General features: G+C 38.2%; 1 long non-coding RNA gene across 1 annotated transcript in view; it reads left to right on the top strand.

The window, feature by feature from the left end:
* Positions 1–4,343: 4,343 nt before the first annotated feature.
* Positions 4,344–18,683, top strand: part of LOC103095341 (uncharacterized) — a 191,908-nt gene continuing 177,568 nt past the window's right edge. Inside the window, exon 1 of the long non-coding RNA XR_470194.3 lies at positions 4,344–6,880. This is a non-coding gene — a long non-coding RNA (uncharacterized LOC103095341). The remainder of the gene's footprint in view (positions 6,881–18,683) is intronic.

Here is an 18,683-nt window from a genome sequence, read left to right on the forward strand (position 1 = left end):
CGAACCGAGGATGACGATTGTCTTTGTGCGTTTTTGTGCACAAAGACACCTGTGCATGAAGATTTAAGTGGAAAAGTCGATGCACAGAGACAGTCCCACTCTCTCGGCATTGGAAGCCTGGGTCCATTGGCACGAAAAGTCGTTACACCTGGAGACTTCCTCAGCTGCATTGGATGGTCGTGTTGTCTTTTGTGCTCCATCACACCCTAAGCACTCCACAGTGCCTTGCTGCGTCGCCCTCTCAGCCGTTGAACCTTCTTGTTGGTTTCTTCTGCCTGTTCCGCCGAAGCAGTCTTCACATGCTGGGTGAGCAAAGCCCTAGTTCACCAGGGTTTTTTTTTTTTTTAACAATTAAACAATTGTTAAAAGCTGCTAATAGTTTTCCTGATTTAAGGGGTAATAATCGGTCACCATTTTTTATAACTCTCTTATTTAGTCAAAATCCCTATTTAACCATTATAGTTTTAAAATGTTGGGGGAAAGGGAAGGAAGAAATGGGATGTAGGAGGTATGGATGTGGTAAAAAGAGAATAATTCCATTAACCTTTAACTAAAATTTAGTATGCCCTTCACTTGGGAATCAAAAAACACATTCTGAGAAGGCATAAGTAGGCTTCACCAGACTGTCAAAATGTGTCAATGACACACAAAATCCTGGCTCTCATACTTCATACTTCTTTAGGCCTCAATTCTTCATGGGAGAGAGAGGAGGAAGGATAATGATCTCTAAAGTTGTAGCTCTAAATGAATGATTCTGATATATATTCATTAATCTTTTCATGTTTAGCATTGCAAGGTATAAATAAAATGTGTGTCTATCACAAATGCATTGTTGGTGGAGTTGTGAACTGATTCAACCATTCTGGAGGGCAGTTAGGAACTATACCCAAAGGGCTATAAAACTACATACCCTTTGATTTAGTAATATCACTACTGCGTCTGTATACCCAGGAGATCATAAAAAAGGGGGAAAGGACCAACTTATACAAAAATATTTATAGCAGCTCTTTTTGTAGAGGCAAAAAATTGGAAATTGAGGGGATGTTCATCAATTGGGAATGGTTGAACAAATTGTAGTACATGTTGGTAATGGAATACTATTGTGCTATAAAAAATGATAAGCAAGATAATTTTAGAAAAAGCTGGAAAGATCTGTAGGAACTGATGCAGAGCAAAATAAGCAGAACTGGGAGAACATTGTACACAATAATAGTAATATTAGACAATGATTATCTATGAAAACCTGGCTACTCTCAGCAAAGCAATGTTTTTGGAAAAATCTTGAAAGACTTATGATAGAGAATGCTATCCATCTCCAGAAAAAGAACTGTGGGAGTCATCTTTTACATCAGTGTATTTTTTATTTTATTTTGGGGTTTTGGTTATATATGAATGACTTTGCTCTTACAACAATGACCAGTATGGAAGTATATTTTGTATAACAGTAAAAATAAAAAAAAAAAGATGTGTGTTTAAGAAACAAAAAAATTTCTAAACATTTCGACATCTATTTAATCTTTAAATTTTTATTCTTTCTCTGCCTCTCTGTTTCTCTCTCTCTCGTTCCACTTTCCAACTGTAGCAGTCCAGGCATATACAAATCTTGAAAATATTATAGAGATTCTCAAAAAGCCACTCTTATGAGCTATGTGCTCATTTTCTATGTCTTTGAGTTCAAATTAGGACTTTGACCTTATGAAATTATTACCTCTCCCATCCTCAGAACTCCTGGAAGATTGACTAGCTGTCATAGTCTCTTTGTATTGCCAATAACACTTATTTAGCATTTATATCTGATAAGGCTAACATACCTTAGGTCAAATGAACTCTTGATCTGGGTGTTAGCTATACCAGTTGTATTAGGATCCGCTCTTGTACCTTGTGACAATATAATTAATATAATGTTAATTTGTCTGTCATACCACCCATTTGATTATCATTCTCCCTTCCCCCTCTTCTTGTAACCTCAATAAAAATCAGTATGCCAGGCTAAGAGGTAGCTCTTTACTATGTAAAGGGTGAATATTATAGTTGAGACTGAAAAAATCTAAATTTAAATGGTCACCAAGGGAAATCCCAAATAATAAAATATCCAAGTCAGCTGCCAAATTTTTATGGTGATTTAATTACAAGAGGAGGAAGAAAATATTAGAGGGAGAAAGAGAGAGGGAGAGAAGGAAAGAGGGAGAGAAGGAAAGGAGTTTAACTCAGAATCACTCTGGCTCAGGCTGAGCCAAAGCAAAGAAAGGGGTCAGTCCTTATCACTCATGTGACCGGTCTGAAGGAAAGCTGTCTGTGGGGCTCCTCTAAGCTCAAGCTCCAGGATTGAACTGCACTCTAGCCTTCTCCACAGGAAGTTATGAGAACTCCAGAGGCTGTTCTCTACCTCACTTCCTGCGTCTCACATGTGCCAATGGTGGCTCAAGCTTGATTTAGGACTGCCCAGAGGTCTGTCCTTTTTTTGCACATGTCTATTGAAGGCCATCTCCTCAGATAATTAAATCTTGAGTTTGATGCAGACCTTCCTAATCTTGTTAAACTAAGAAGGGAGGAGAAATGTAGTTTTCAAGACCTGATTCTGTTATTCCAAGTATCTCTACTGTTATTGCTCAGAATCAGATCTTCTAAAGAATGGTCTGATCAGGGTGGAATAGTTTTGAAATTCACAACCATCAGAGCTAACTCCCTGTCAGGCTTAAGCTATGATGAACTACTCTGTGTCTCTGGGTCTATTTCCTTGCCTTAAGTTCTTCCTTCCCTAAATGTTAACCCTTCAACCTATAATCACTCAGTCTCTAGTTCCTCTTTTCAGGTCCCATGAGGAACATTATTGGAGTTGGTAGATGGCTTCACCAACTTATCTCAACAATAATATAGTAGATGGAAGAAGCTCCAGACCTGTCATGCAATCATATTGAAAGATAGTCTCTTTTTTTGGTGATGTCTTCCTATTTTTCAGGCTTTTTTCTTAAATACATATTTTAGACTTTCATGATATCTGTTTTTAGACTTATGATTTAGACATGATTTTAGACTGTCATGAAATGACATACAAATTCTTTCATCATCTATGTGTAGAAACAAAATTATCTTCTATCCTGGATAGAAAATTCTTCATACTTCTTTTCAGGTTCTTTGATATAAAGCAGTGGTTCTCAACCTTTCTAATGCCGTGACCCCGCAATGCAGTTCCTCATGTTGCAGTGACCTCAAACCAAAAAATTATTTTGGTAGCTACTTCAAAACTGTAATTTTGCTACAGTTATGATTCGGAATGTAAATACCTGATATGCATTATGTATTCTCATTGCTACAAATTGAGAGGTTGAGAGCCTCTGCTATTAAAATGATAATATATGCCCCAAAGAGAACATTCAGGCTGATAATAATGGATATTATTATATGTCTGATAATCAAGATTAGGCCACATGCAGAAAGTTGTGATAACATACTATTTGGCAAGTTTGAGGTTTGCATAGAACAATACATTTAGCTAAATTTTATTTCAACTCTTTTCAAAGCCTAAGATTTTATGGCAGTTCAAAATCAAATACTTTAGAAGTGGAAGGGGCAGGGAGAAGATAAGACAATAGATTGCAAAATAACTTCCCATGTGACAGAGGGTTTACACATAGGAAAAGTGCCAGACTGAAGAGTTTGTGGATCTGCTCACCTCGAGGGGGTGAGGGTGAGGGTCCCAGGAGGTCTGGAATGTTGAGAAAACAGAAGATTCTGGCTGGTATTTCAATTGGATAGCTCTCTCAACCTTGAGAAGCCTAGGAGGAGAGGTCTGGCCAGGCCTTTCTCCTGGGATATACCCATCCTTTTCATCTCCTGGTGACTGGACATTCTCTCCCCCTCCCCCCCCCCCCCCCAATTCCCAACTGAAGGAAGATCTGAAGAAGACATTTGAGCCTCTATAAACTTTACCTCATAGCTCCTGGTACCCTCGGTCTGAACTGTGGACAGGGGGCTGTAAAAATGGAGATTTGAACCCCAGGCTTCAATCCCCAGAAGTCCTTGCTAGTTCCTAGAGTGCCCTCTAATCTCCCTGAATCTCACCTGAGTGCAAGGTCACAAATTATATTTAAGCTGACTCCATGTACTTCAGGTTCTCTCTCTCTCTCTCTCTCTCTCTCTCTCTCTCTGCTTCCTCTTCTGGGCACACGCGGCTTTCTACCAGGCAGGCTAAATGTAGGTTGCACGTGCTTTCTATATTTTATATTTTCTTTATTTCTTAATCTTTAATAAACCTCATAAAATATAATACTTTTATTACTAGAAACTAATTTTAATCTTAACAGGGCCAAAGACCAGGGTCAGTCAACCTGACTATCTCTCAGAGGGCTCAGGCTGCCAAGGACTGAGTTCCCCCAAAACTCAAGGAAGGAGGGAAAGGTGTAGTAAGAGAAGGGAACCCCTTCCCCATTTTCCTCACCCATTCTTTCCCTGCCAGCCATTTTCTTTGTGTTACCCTAGTTGACTTAATTTATATTAAAGTGGTTATCCTTTCCCAAATTTGACTCAAGTGTGAGTGGGACAGCTTGAAGGGAAGAGACGTTGTCCTGAGAAAAAACCTTTAGGGCCTAAAGAGTGGAGGGGGACAAGAGTTAATCTGTGAGAGCAACCATATTTGAGAAGGGAGGTTGAAGGGGGAAATTAATTAAAACCCACTCTTCTCTCTCTGAGCCAACCTTAAACTATCAGCTGTCTCTCCTGGATCCTGTTTTCTCTTTATCACCCATGAACCCCTCCATTACACCCAAAACTGAAGGTCTATTTATTAAATGTCTCATATTCTGGGTATTGTGCTAGGTACTAGAAACAGAAAGACAAAAATGAAATGATCTGTGCCTTAAAAGAATTGAAAACCTACTGTTCATTTATAACATAGGATCATAGTGTATCATAGACAGGAGGGATATATTTAATATGAAGGATGGATTTAGGACTAGATAATTTCTCTTATCTTTATAACCTCTCAAGCCTCTCTAAGACAAGAAGAACCCTAATGAAGTAACATGATGAATTAACAGTATAGAAAGCTAATCTCTAATCCCTAGCAATCTCAATCAGCATTTCCTCCTTATTTAGCTACCATGCTTGGGCAGGGCTGTTGTACAACAGAACTTAGCTTCTTCTTCTACTCCATCTTTCTGCCTTGGAAAACCAAAAGGCTAGGACTGCAGTATAGCATTGTGTTGTTTTGAAAAAATGCTTAGCCAGGGAACTGAGGAACAAAGGTAACTGGACAGGATGCCAGCCCAAGTATGGATCCATCAGGGTTGTGTCAAAGGTGATCTGAACCCTCCAGAAGTCACTTGGGAAAGAAACTGAGGCTGTCAAAATGCAAATTACCCTATGTAGAAGGAGGCTTAGACAACTTTGAGGCCTGACCCTAGGACAACTGCCATCACAGGGGAAGGAGCCAGACAGTGAATGATAGGTATATAAGGGGGGAGGGGGAATAACAAAAATGCCAAAGATTTTAGAAGAAAGAAAACTCAGTTAAAAAATTTGAGCAGAAGCCACAAGCCAATTAACCAATAAGGAAGACATTATTAACAAAAGAGAAGATAGGCACTAGATTACCCAAATAAGTCTAGACATCTATAAATAAATACAATAAAATGAAGGTAATTGAACTGGTATCTGATGAAACAGAGGACTCTTGGAATCCTCTAGTGAGCATGAAATCACAGCAGAATAGTATCCCAGAAAGGATTAAAAGAGAAATAAGAATTGTGAAAGCAGAATTTATGGTAAGAGTACCAGAATTAATTGTCAGAATAGAAAAACTTGAATATATAGAGGCTTAAACATCTCCAAAGAGAGAAAGAGAGAAAGTGGATTGGAAATGCAAATGCAGAGAAGTGAAAGACAATCTGAAAGAAGAGAAGTGAAAAGAAATAACTTTAAAAGAAAACATAGTCTCTATAGAAGTGAAACATTTATTTCAAAGACAGGCTACATAGAGACAATTTAAGTATTATAGGTCTCTCAAAAGAACATAACAAGCCAAAAACTTTGAACATCATGGACACAAGAAAACTGCCCAGAAATCCTGAACACAGAAAACAAAATACCAATCAAAAGAATCTATCGATTGCCTATATGGGGAAAAAATACAGTACTTCAAACTCCAAGAAAACTAGTGATTAAATTTAATGATTCCAATGACAAGTGTCAAATTCTGAAAGTCTGCAGGACAAACAGCTAAAAGGGACCTTCGAGGCCATCAGCTCCAACTTCTTTGCTCTACAGGTAAGTCTAGCCCCTTTTAGACCTTTCCCTTTTCAGAATGTAAGGATAGTTTATAAAGAATGTGAAACTATGAGTGGCCTATGTGTGTAGTGGGATAGTTAACAAGGAACCAAAGTTAGAGGCCATTGATTTGTCTCTGGGGTGTTAGATCACCTTGGTTCTTTTTCTCATCTACTTCTTTACGTGATTAAATGAGAGGGACTTTGAATTTGGAAACTAGGGAACTCCAGACCCCTAAATTATTTGGTGATTTTTGAGCAAATGGTTATTACTTGGTTTATGACCTAGTTCAAAAAGATGGGAAGTATATTGGGTAGTCACCATATGCTAGGGTGAGATCTCTGACCAAGGGGACCCAGACTTGTGATAGGAAGAGTTGTTGAAAGGAAAGACTGAGGCTAAGGCATTAGCTTGAGTTCTTAATGAGATAGCAGACTTCTTTCTCAGGGAGTAGAACTAGGGAATCATCTGCTAGTTCTAGAATAAGAGTTCCTATTCTTTCTGGAACAGCACAAAAGTTCTCTAGGTAAGGATTTCAGCTGATTCAGAAATTAGAAGTTACTAAAATCAAGCAATATCCAAAGGAATAACTTTCAATGAATACTATGAAGCCAAGGTCAGTGGGAGCCTCATCTAAATTTCAGTGGTCTAGAAACCTGAGGAAATGTGAGGTGGCTTTCTTTGAATATATCCTGGTCACATATGTTGTCTATATGTGTTTCCTTATTTGTGATTTCTATATGTGTATCTGCTCCGATGCTGGGTGCGCTTGTGGTAGAATGTGTTTGAGTTTTATGGGGGAGATGTTTTATCATTGCCTTTATTACTATGTTATTTCAGTAATTGCTTTTGCTTTGAGCGGTTAACATTATTCTCTACTGGCTGACTAATGAAATGTTGGTAGAACCTTGTTGACTCTAGTTTTTGTAGTGGATACCCCCAAAGGTACTTTGAATCTGGGACAATCATCTTCCAGGTAATCTAACCTGGGAGTATGACTTGAATTTGTAGCCCAGAGGAAGCATTAAAGATAGATAAGGAAATGGAGACCCAAAGAATGACTTACAATGGTTACATAAGTAGTAATATTTTCCAAGTAAGTGATGGAGTTAGAGTTGAAAACAAGATCCTCTGACTCAAGGTACAATATATTCTTTTTGCTGCCTCTTTTAATGTGCATACAATTAAGCATATGCATGTTTATTTGAGGAGTAAGGAGAGCCCTAACAACCAAGGGGATCAGGAATGGCCTCTCACAAGAAGTAACAAATGAGTTCAGTTTTGAAGAAAAGATAGGTGTTTTTTGGAATGTGGATATCTTTCAGAATTCTCTGGGTAATGTTGGATTTGCTGAAGTGAGAAGTTTCTGTACATTCTAAGCATAAGGGAGAGCCTGTGTAAAGCTTTGAAGAGTTTCGTAGAGATTAGGGAATAGTAAATAAGCCGATTTATCTGGAAATAGAGCTGTTGGAGAGGAGCAATACTCAATAAGTCTATAAAAGTAGTGTGGAGCCACATTGTGAAAAGTTTTCAATGTGTACCTGAGGAATTTGTATTTTATTCTAGAGAGAATAAGGAACTACTGCCCTGAGTTGAGTACATGTAACTAGGAAAGTGGGGAGTTGGGACCCCATTAGATGGCCATTATCTGGAAGGAAGGGGTACCCAAAGACGCCCAAACATCAATACCTTTAGATAGCTTTGAAATTTCCTGATTGTTCTATTACTGCTTCCATTAGACAGAGGAAAATGGGAAGTATGTCTGGGGATAAGGGGACTTTAATGGACACAAATAGCTGGGACAATCTCAAGTGGTTCAAACCTTAGGTCACCATGGTTTTCTCTACTTTTCTTGTCTCTCAGTTTTCCATTTTCATACTGAAAAGTGGCATTTCAGTTTGACAAAGGATGTACTAGACACTATCCTTTTAATGTCCTGAACTGAGGTCATGGAGAACATTCTCCAGTTATCCTTAAATTGATAGAACCATGTCCTCTGACTATAAACACATCCCCTCTCTTTTTCTCATTACTTCAAAACAGCTTACATTGATGCAAACTGCAACTCCCCTGTGCCACAGTAGATAGGTCTTCATTAATTGCTGAGGCCCAAAAAACCTTCGTAAATTTGTGGGTAGCCTTCTAGTGATGAATCTTCCTGAACTTAGTCTGGTCATGGAAAAAGAGATAGCCCAGTCCTTGCCAGGTCTACATTATGTCTTTTTCACTTTGTGAGAACTTGATCTCCAGTGATATAACCTTGAAAAATTCAGGTTCACCTCTAAGTAATAATTAATCAATAAGCACTTATTATGTGACTAATTATATACCAGATTAAAAATCGAGACATTCCTGTTACATTCAGCTAGGCAATAGGAGATAGGTATATAATATACTCAATATGTACAAAAAGAATATATGTGATGTATGTATGCTTGAGGTGCCATGAATAGCTATTTGAGGTCTGGGCTATCTTTGTGGAAAGGAGGAGGGTTGTTCATAGCTAGGTGGGTAGGGGAAAGGCAGGTAGGATCTAGGGTTGAAGGCAGGGCTCTCTCCTATCTCTGAAAGGGGTATTGAGCTGGGATTATATTTATTATTACCTCCAAAGTTATATAGGGGTAAAATGTTTAGGGATTCAAAATGAAAAGGTTTTTCTCTAGTCACTCTAAAGGATGGGCCAAGATGGTGAGTTAGCAGCATGGAAAGCTTCTCTGAGAAAGGAATTTCTCTGAGAATTCTCTCAAACTAACTTAAAATAGCATTTCAAAATGAATACTGGCTTAACAGAACCAACAAAAGGATGGAGTGAAGTAACTATCCTGTGGAAAACAACTTAAAAGATAGGCAGAGAGGGTCTATTTCATGGGGTATGTGAAAATGGGATTAACCCCATCCTACTTATTCTTTAGATTTTTAGCCACTAGGAATGTATACACCCCCCACAGGATTAAATGGGGGGGGGTAACTACAGGTAAAGGGTAACCTGGAGTAAAATTACACACAATTGTCCACAAACCCACTTACTGTATCATGTTCTGAACCTGGGAACAAGCCAACCTCAAGTCCCTGGGACCCTGCCTAAGCCAATAGCAGAGCATCCAGTGCCTACCCCTTGAAGTTGCAAGCCCTGGCACAAGCCTGCAGGGAAGTCCCAAGTCTGTGCCTCTTGGACTGGTGAAGCCTGTAGTGAAGTCCCTAACCCTAGGTAAAAGTAGCTCACAGTGCTCTGAGTACTGGAAGCTACCAGCAGTCATTAGAAGAGACTGAACATTCAGCTTTTAGAACTCCCAGCCCATAGTGTAAACCTTAAAATTTCTTAGACTTATAAATGTTGGAAATTTCACCATTGGGAAATTTCATACTTGAAAAATTTCCTATTGATAGTGGGAACTCTATTGGAATGTGAACCCCATTGGCATGGGAGGTTCCTCCTCCTCCCTTCTTAAGATTACTTTAGGACAGAAACCTTTTGCTGAACAATGGAAAGGGCTTTGACCTATGCTTAAGCATAGAACAGGAAGTTCTTTGAGTCATGATTGATTTTAGAATTGATACAATGGAGATACTTGGAATGACAGAACCAGGTCTTGGAAATTGCAATCTCCACCCTACTCAGTCCTAACAGGATTTAGGAAGGGCTGCAGCATAGATCAAAATTTAATTATTCCAATCTCTACCCTACTCAGGGTAACAGGATTTAGGAAGGGCTGTAGCAAAAGATCAAGATTTAATTATTTGAGAATATGACCTTCAACAGACATGTGCAAAGCCACAGACCTCTGGGCGGTCCTGGGTTAAGTTAGAGCCACCATAGGCACAGGGAAGACATGGACAGTGATTGGTAGATGTGAGAACTGAGGGGAGGGAACTTGGATGGTTTCCTTAAAGATAGAGGGGTCTGAGGACTGAGGGGGGTTGGTTGGAGAGTTTTTTGGTCTGAGAGGTGGTGCTTTGAGAGTTGGCTCTGAAGGAAGCTGGAGGTGGAGGCCCCTGAGACTGTTTCTCCATTTTGGTCACGTGAGTAATAGGGACTGATCTCCTTTCTTTGCCTCAGCTATCTAAGGGCTTGGGCCTTTTGGCCCAGCCTAAACAGAGGGGGTATTTAAGCCCTATTCCCTTCTCTCCCCTTTCTCTCTCCCTCTCTCTCTCTATCTCTAATTCCTTTCTTCCTCCTGTTTGTAATTAAACTCTATAAAAGGTTGACTGCTGACTTGAGTTTTCATTTAGGAATTACATAGCTGAATTCCTTGACGACCTTAAATTAATATATATCAGTCTTTTAAAGTGATTTCCTTGTCACAATAGGCAATCCCAGCCCATAGGCAACCTTGGAAGAACCAAAACTTGCAAAAAAACCAAAACTAGATCTGAAAGTAGCAGCAGGAAAAACTAAAGTTTAAGAGTGTGTACTCTCTACCCTGAGAACAGAGCCCACTTTTAAGATAAAAGTAAAAGGTAAAAAAAAAAAGACTGGAAAAATGAGCAAAAAAAAACCCCTAGAAAATTTGTATGGAGACAAAGAAGAGGAAGATACAGACTCAGAAGGGACAGTGAGAGCAAAGCAGACACATGTAAAACTTCAAAGAAAAATAAGAATTGGTCTCAGGTGCCTTAAGAGCTCAAAAAGGAATTCAAAAATCAAATAAAAGAGATGGAAGAAAAATGGAGAAAAGAAATGAAAAAAAAGAGAGAAAAGAGAGAAAAGAACAGTTTAAAAAGCAGAATTGGTCAAATGGGAAAAGAGGCACAAATATCCAATAAAGAAAAGAGTTCCATGAAAAATGGAATTGACCAAATGGAAAAGTAGGTTTAAAAGGTCATGGTGTAAAGATAATTTTAGGATTGTGATTTAAAATCTAGAGTTAATTGGTCACCTGGGAAAATCCCAAATAAAATACCCAAGTCAGTCTGGAAATTTATGGTAATTTAATTAATATAGAGGAAAGGAATTTAAGGAAAAGGAGGGAAGAGAATATAGGATTTCTCCTGCCTGGCCTGTGGCAGGAGGAGTTTAAAATCTCCGCCTCTAGGTCTCTGAAGAGGATGAAAACTCAGCCAGAAACTCACCACCAAACTGGACAATAGCCTGTAGCCACACTAAGATGCCGAAAGGCTCAGCAGGCTGCTATCAGCCAACTCTGCCGCAAAAGGTACCGGAGAGAGGAAATGAGCCAATATATAGACCTTTCACTCTTGTGTCTCCTTCTCTAAATGCCCATTCTTTTTAGTTCTCATCTTCTTTGATTAGATTATATCTTTAGAGTTACTTAACACTTCTTTAAGTTCACCTTTTGTGAGTTACTTAACCTTTTTGTGATTAATTTAACCTTTATAGTTACTTAACACCTTTTTGTATTAAGATCTTAAAATAGACTTAGCTTAAAGTTCTAGCTTCACTATAAGGTAAGAGTTAAGTACCTTCATTGTTCAATCAGGAGATTACAACTTTATCTTCCCCTAAAGTGCAGTCTAAGTAGGGTGGAGTAATTTAGAGTTCCCAAGATATCTCTGATTTTGTTAAACTAAGTATCTTCATTGTTACAATCAGGAAATAGCTAAATTTAATCTTCACAATCCCCCCCCTGATGATCATTGGGAGACTAGTCTCCCCATTGATCATTTAATATAATCATCTTGTAGTCCTAAAGTACTTCTAACTACAGATGCATACAATATTCAATTTCTAAGAGGAAATAACAATAGTTAGATAAAGAAGGAAATAGAAGAAAGACAGCAAAACCAATGTTTGCTGAGTGCATTGACAAAAACCAATTAGGGGGAAGTCCCCTTTTGGCATAAGAGTAAACATTCAAATAAATGTTCAATCAAACTTCAGTTCAATCAACTACACCCAAAGTTCATTCTGGATCTTCTTGATGTAGTATAGGTTTTCTGGCATCTTTCTGCAACAGTTCATTCTCTGGATATAGGAGTTAGCAAGCTTCTTCCTTGAAGATCTTTTCTCGAACAAAAAATGTCAAAATCTTGAATTTTTATTAAAATATAATGGAAGAATATTATTTTTTAAAAATTAGGATTGGGCAAATGGAAGTTAATGACTTCATGAGACATCAAAAGAATGAAATAAAAAAATAGAAGAAAATATGAAATATCTCATTGAAAAAACAATTGCCTGGGAAAATAGATCCAGGAAGTATAACCCAAGAAGTATTGACTACCTGAAATTCATGAGCTAATCACTCTTAATCATGGAAGGACATCCTTTAGCTTATAATCTCCTTCCCATCAAGCATTTATAAATGACTATCATGAGTAGTAATAGCATAAAAACCTAAAAGATGGAAATTAAAGAAATCCAACGATTAGAATATATGAAATAATGTACAAAAGTCAGTGAGCTCTTCATCTGGAAGCAAGATGAGATCACAGCTCAAATCAAGAGAGAAGAGATACATCCAAAAGAGATCTACTCTCAGTATCTAGAATTTGAAACCCAGGTGAAGGAACATGATAGGACTGGCTTATGTATATGTTGGTGGTTATGAGGACTTCAAAGACCTTCTCCTCCCTGGATCTCTTCTCTCTAAATGTGTAACTCAATATTCAGACAATCTACATATTACATGTGTTACTGAAGTCTCAGCAATAAACTAAAGTAAGTTATTTATGCATATATGCAAAGATGTGCTCAGCATTCTAGAATTCAGTAAGGAGTAACATTTTTCTCCACTTAGGCGGAAAGAAAATATGTCTCTCCACAAAACTATCTCAAGCTTCAGTAGGCTTGGGTCAAAACAGAGCTATAAATGTAACATTTTGATGGGGTCACTAATAACTGAGGGAATCCAGAAAGGTCTCTTGAAGGAGGTAACAGTTGAGTAGAACTTTGAAAGAAGTCAGGTAAAGAAGGAGAATACCCCAGCATAGGAAACAGTCTGTGTAACAACATGGAATTGGGAAATAGGGTATTGTATATGGGGAAATAGTAAGCAGTTTCTGTTCAACTTGAGAATGGCATGAGTAATGGGGAATAATGTCATCATCCTGGAATGATATGCTCCAGAGCTAGATTTAAGTGTCAAGTAAGGGAATTCATATCCTTCATAATCCTGAAGCTAATTGTCCAGGAGATGGCATAATATAGTTGAAAAGGCACTTGTTCTGGAGTCTGAGGATCCGGTTTCCCATTCTGCCTCTGCTGACTACTATTTGTGGGACTATGAACAATTTAATCTCTGAAATTCAATTTTCTCATCTATAAAATGGGGGAGTTGGATTAGGTGATCTCTGTAATTTATTCAAACTCTAGATCTATGTTGCTATGATTTACTAGGGAGCCACTGAGCCTTCTCATGAATAGGAATGACATGGTCATACCTAGAGGTGTCTTGAAATCAGCTCCTTTTGGAGAGCCAATTGTTAAATTTCCAGTGTGAGCATTTACACCTGAGAAATCTGCAAACCCTACAAATCAGAGCTTGATTTATTGTTTTGTTGATAGCCTACGCCTAAGAGAATGATGGAGAAAATGCTGGTAGTGCAAATTAAATTAAAAAATATGTCCTACTTTTCAACAACTGGCTTGGAGAGCTGACTGTTAAACATTTATTTCCTAGCACACCCTTGCCTGCAACTCAGTAATATTAATTTGATAGCTCTGTGGAGGATGCATTCAATAAAGAAGAGATGGATTGCAGAATGATCAATTTGGGTTGTTGATATTTTGTTGTCTCTGACTCTCTGTCCTCATTTGAGGTTTTCTTGGCAAAGATGCTGGGATGGTTTGCCATCTCCTTCTTAAGCATATTTTTACAGATGGGGAAATTAAAGCAAACAGGAATAAGTGACTTGTCCAGAGTCACAGAGCTAGTAACTGTCTAAAGCCAAATTTGAACTTGTGTTCCTGGCTCCAGGTCTGGATTTTAGCCACTGTTCTACTTAGGAGTCCATTACAATAGTTCAAGTAAGAGGTGATGGGTCTGAACTAGGGCAGTTATTATTAGTAAGGAGAAGAGTGGTGGCAACTAAGTGGCTCAATGGATAGAGAGCAAGACCTAGAGACAGTTGATCCTGAGTTCTAATGTGGCTTCAGACAATTCTTAGCCATGTAACTCTGGGCAAGTCACAACACCTATTGTCTAGCTCTTACTGCTGCTCTTCTGCCTTAGAACCAATATTTAGTATTGATTCTAAGTTGGAAGGTAAGGGTTAAAAAAAAGAGATGGGACAGATTTGAGAGATATTGAAGAGGGGAATCTACAAGTCCTGGCTGCTGATTGGATCTAGGAGTGAGTGATGACTTGGGGATGATCCCTAGGTTTAAAACTAGGTTATCTGAGGAATGGTGGAACCCTTAATGGAAATAGGAGAATCAGGAGGAAGAATGAATTGGGGAGAAAAGACAATAAATTATGTTTTAGACATGGTGAGTTCAAGGCATCAGAGGAAGATTTTAGTGAAAATTCTTCCCAGAGACTCAGGACTATTACAGGTAAAATTTAGAGTTGAGACTGAATATACTTTTTAGTTGGTTGCCAAGGATTTAAATTCTAAATCCCAATGAAATACTCAAGTCAGAATGAAATTTCATGGTGGTTTATTTACAATAGAAGGAAGAGATTAAGAATAAGAGAGAGAGGGAAAAGGGGAGGATATTTGCCCAGGCCTGGTCTGAACCCAGTGGGAGTTCAGAAGCCTCAGCCAAGGGGCTTTTCCGGAGGTTGTTGCCTCCAGAAAAGCCAAGGAAAGGGGACTCAGCCTTAATACTTACCATGTGATCATCTCAGGGAAGCAGTCTGAAGTCTCACACTCGAGCTCCTCCAAGTCAAGTTCCACCACCAAGTCCCTCAGCACAGGAAGTGCTGAGAAATATAAAGGCAGTTCTTTACGTCACTTCCTCTGTCTTACATGTACCAATGGTGGCTTAAACTTGGCTTGGACAGCCCAGGGGGTTAGTCAGTTGTTTCTGATTTGTCATTTGCTAGCTAGCACACACAGGTCATAGACCTTCCTCCTCCACATTTAATCCTTAAGTGTGGATGTACACATTCCTGGTTGCTAAAATTCTAAAGACTAAGCAGGGTGGAGTAAATCTAAAATCCACAGTACCAAATGGGAGGGTAAGGGGAAGTGCTTAATTATGGTGGGGTTTGGTATGTGCTGAATTGAACCTTGAGAATCCTAAAAAAAAAGTATAACTATAATAAAATATTGTTCACATCTGTCCATAAGTATCTTTTAGACTTGCTTCTGGGTCCATTTTCACAAACTTGATAAATTTCTTGGATTTATATAATAATAGAAGTAACAGCTAACTTTTATAGTGCTTATGTTGCTAATAAGCTATAGAATGCTTTAAGATTTGCAAAGTGCTTTACACAGACTCATTTTATCCTTATAGCAACCAAATGAGGTAGGTGCTATTATTTTTTCCATTTTACAGATGACAAAATTGAGGCTGACAGTGGGTAAGTGACTTGCCCACAGATAGTATGTGTGTGAGACAAGATTCAGAGTCAGATCTTCCTGACTAAGTGCAATGCATTTTGCTATTCATCTGCCAAAGCCATTTAAATTCTCTTGAGGATCCAGATGTTCTTTGGAGTATTAAGAACTTTCCTTAAACAGTTCAGACCTGGACCTTCAGAGTTTCTGGGAAATTTAGTTAAGCCTATGAATACTAATTTCTCTCTGGAGACTTTCTCCTCTCCTCCCTGTAGCTCTCCAAACATTGCTACTGGCAGTACAGGTATGACATCAGGGTCACATTGGTGATGAAATCTTAGGTAATTCTCCAGGCAGTTAAAATAATAATGGTTCCTTGTCTCTGAGGGGTTCAGTTCTGATATATCTCACCGAGAGATCCTTTGGAAGACACCATCTCACTTCACATTTGTTTATTGGTTCTCTATCCCTAGGAGTAATTCAATTGTCTGTATGTAGATTCAGGATACAATTGACTTTTTCAAAGAACTGATGTATCAGCAAAAGAATTTCAGCTGAGTAGCAATAACTCTCCCACTTCACCCTTTTTTGCCAACTCATTCTTTAGGAATGACTCCTCTGTCTCCTACTTTCTCAAATGGAACTCCTCCTGTTTGTGGAATTATAATCACAAGAAACAAACACATGCAACCCATATTCTATTCATCTCTGAATTCACATGGACTGGGGTTCAAATTGCAGAAGTATTTTCAATGATAGTTTATCTCATCTGACTCAGTGTACCCCCATCCATTTTGAAACTATGGACTACTAAAATTTTAAGGGTCTGTCATAAGACAGTAGTCAAACAGTAAAACATTTGGTTAGGATTGAAGCAAATAAAAAAAGTAACAGGGAAACAATTGCACATTTTTTCCAAGTGTAGTTTCATCCCTTGTCTTCTGTCAGAGTGTTTTGGGAAGCAAGCTCCTCCAAGACTTATGGCTTTGGAATGGAGAAAATGGAGATTTGAACACAGTCTAGCCATTACTATTTGAATACAATTCCCTCTAGAATCTTTTGCCTACTTTCTAATTCTGACTCTCTACATAGTTCCCCATTTGGCTGATCTCATGCCTAATTGGCACCCTAGTCACAGTCGCTTCTGCACTGTTCCCATTTGTCTTTCTTCCTCTTTGTGGTCATCAACCCCAACAGCTGCAACCATTCTTTCTCTCTCTTTTTTTTTCTGGCTATTGTCTCTTTATGCAATCTCTTCTTATGGCAAGCACAGATTCAGGACAGTCAAAGGCATCCTGGGAAATGTAGTCTTTACTTGGACATTCCTCTTGCACATGGATTGATTTAGCCTATTTTGACCTTTATAAAAAATAGTATAAATACATTTTTCTTTGAAATGACCACAGTTTAAAATGTACGACCTACTTCAAAACATAAAATACTTTACTCACAATCAAGTCATCATGTATTGATTCAAAACCTTGTAAGATTAAAATTCAAGAACCCCTGAAACAGGAACTTGTGCCGCCTAGGAGATCATTTCCCATCAGTTCATCATGACCCCAGGAAACTTCACTCTCAGGAAGTTCTTCCTCCTGTGAGATTTGCATCAGCTTTGATAATCACACACCTCATTAGTACCATCAGTACTTTCTGCCCATCTGATGGGAGGAGTGGAGGGCTGAACAAAAAACTCCTCCCAGCCAGCCATCTCTTCCTTTCTCACCAACTTGCACTCCTTGTCCCCTACCCCCATCCCAACCCCTTTAGCTTCTTTTTGTGTGTTGTGTCCTCCCATTAGATTGTGAACTCCTCGAGGGTTGGAACTGTCTTTCTTTTTCCTATTTATAGCTCTAGCATGCTTCATAAATATTTATTGACAGACAAAAAGCAAGACATACACCAAAATATTTATAGCATAGGTCTGGAAACAAAGTAGATTTTCATCAATTGGAGAATGACTAAGCAAATTGTGACATGTGAATGTAATGCAATATTACTATGTTGTAAGAAGCAAATGTGATGAATATAAAAAGAATGGGAAGATTTACATGAATTGATACAAAATAAAGTAAGCAGGGCTAGGAAAATAAAATGTGCTGTGACTATAACAAAGTAAATGGACGGAGCAACCACTACAAAGAAATTTAAAAATAATGTTATGAAACTATAAAGAATGAGGGGGACGCCCAAAGATAAAACACAAGAAGATAACCAGTTCTTTTTTTAAAAGATATTTTATTTTCCCAATGACATGTAATAACAATTTTCAACATATATTTTCTGAAATTATAAGATCTAAATTGCCACCCTCTTTCCTTCCCTCCTCACTCTCTGAGATGGCAAGCAATTTGATCTGGATTACATGTGCATTATCATGCAAAACATACTTCTATATTGGTCATTGTGAAATAATATTCATACAGAACCAAAATCCCAAAATAAAATTGTAAATAGATTCATGTGAAATAAAGTATGCAGGAATGCTCTTTCTGTGTACAGTGTTCTCCTGGTTCTACTTATTCACTCTATATCAGTTGAAAATCTTTCCAGCTTTTTTTGAAATCATCCTACTTATTATTTCCTACAGTATAATAGTATTTCATTACTAACATATACCACAGTTTGTTCAGCCAACTGATGGATATCTCCTCAATTTCCAATTCTTTGCCCCCACAAAAAAAGCTGCTATAAATATTTTTGTACAAGTAGGTTCTTTCCCCTTTTTATGATTTCTTGGATATAAAGACCCAATAGTGGTATTACAGGATCAAAGGGTATGCACAGTTTTATAGCCCTTTGGGCATAGTTCCAAATTGCCCTCCAGAATGGATGAATCACCAACAATGGGTTAGCGTTCCAATTTTGCCAAGTGCTCCCCAACATTTATCACTTTGCTGTCATATTGACCAATCTGATAGGAGTGAGGTGGTACCTCAGTTACTTTAAATTTCATTTCTTTAATCATGAGTGATTTGTAACAGTTTTCCACATGATAGTTGATAGCTTTG

Source organism: Monodelphis domestica, chromosome 7, assembly GCF_027887165.1.
Source record: "Monodelphis domestica isolate mMonDom1 chromosome 7, mMonDom1.pri, whole genome shotgun sequence".
NCBI lineage: Eukaryota > Metazoa > Chordata > Mammalia > Didelphimorphia > Didelphidae > Monodelphis > Monodelphis domestica.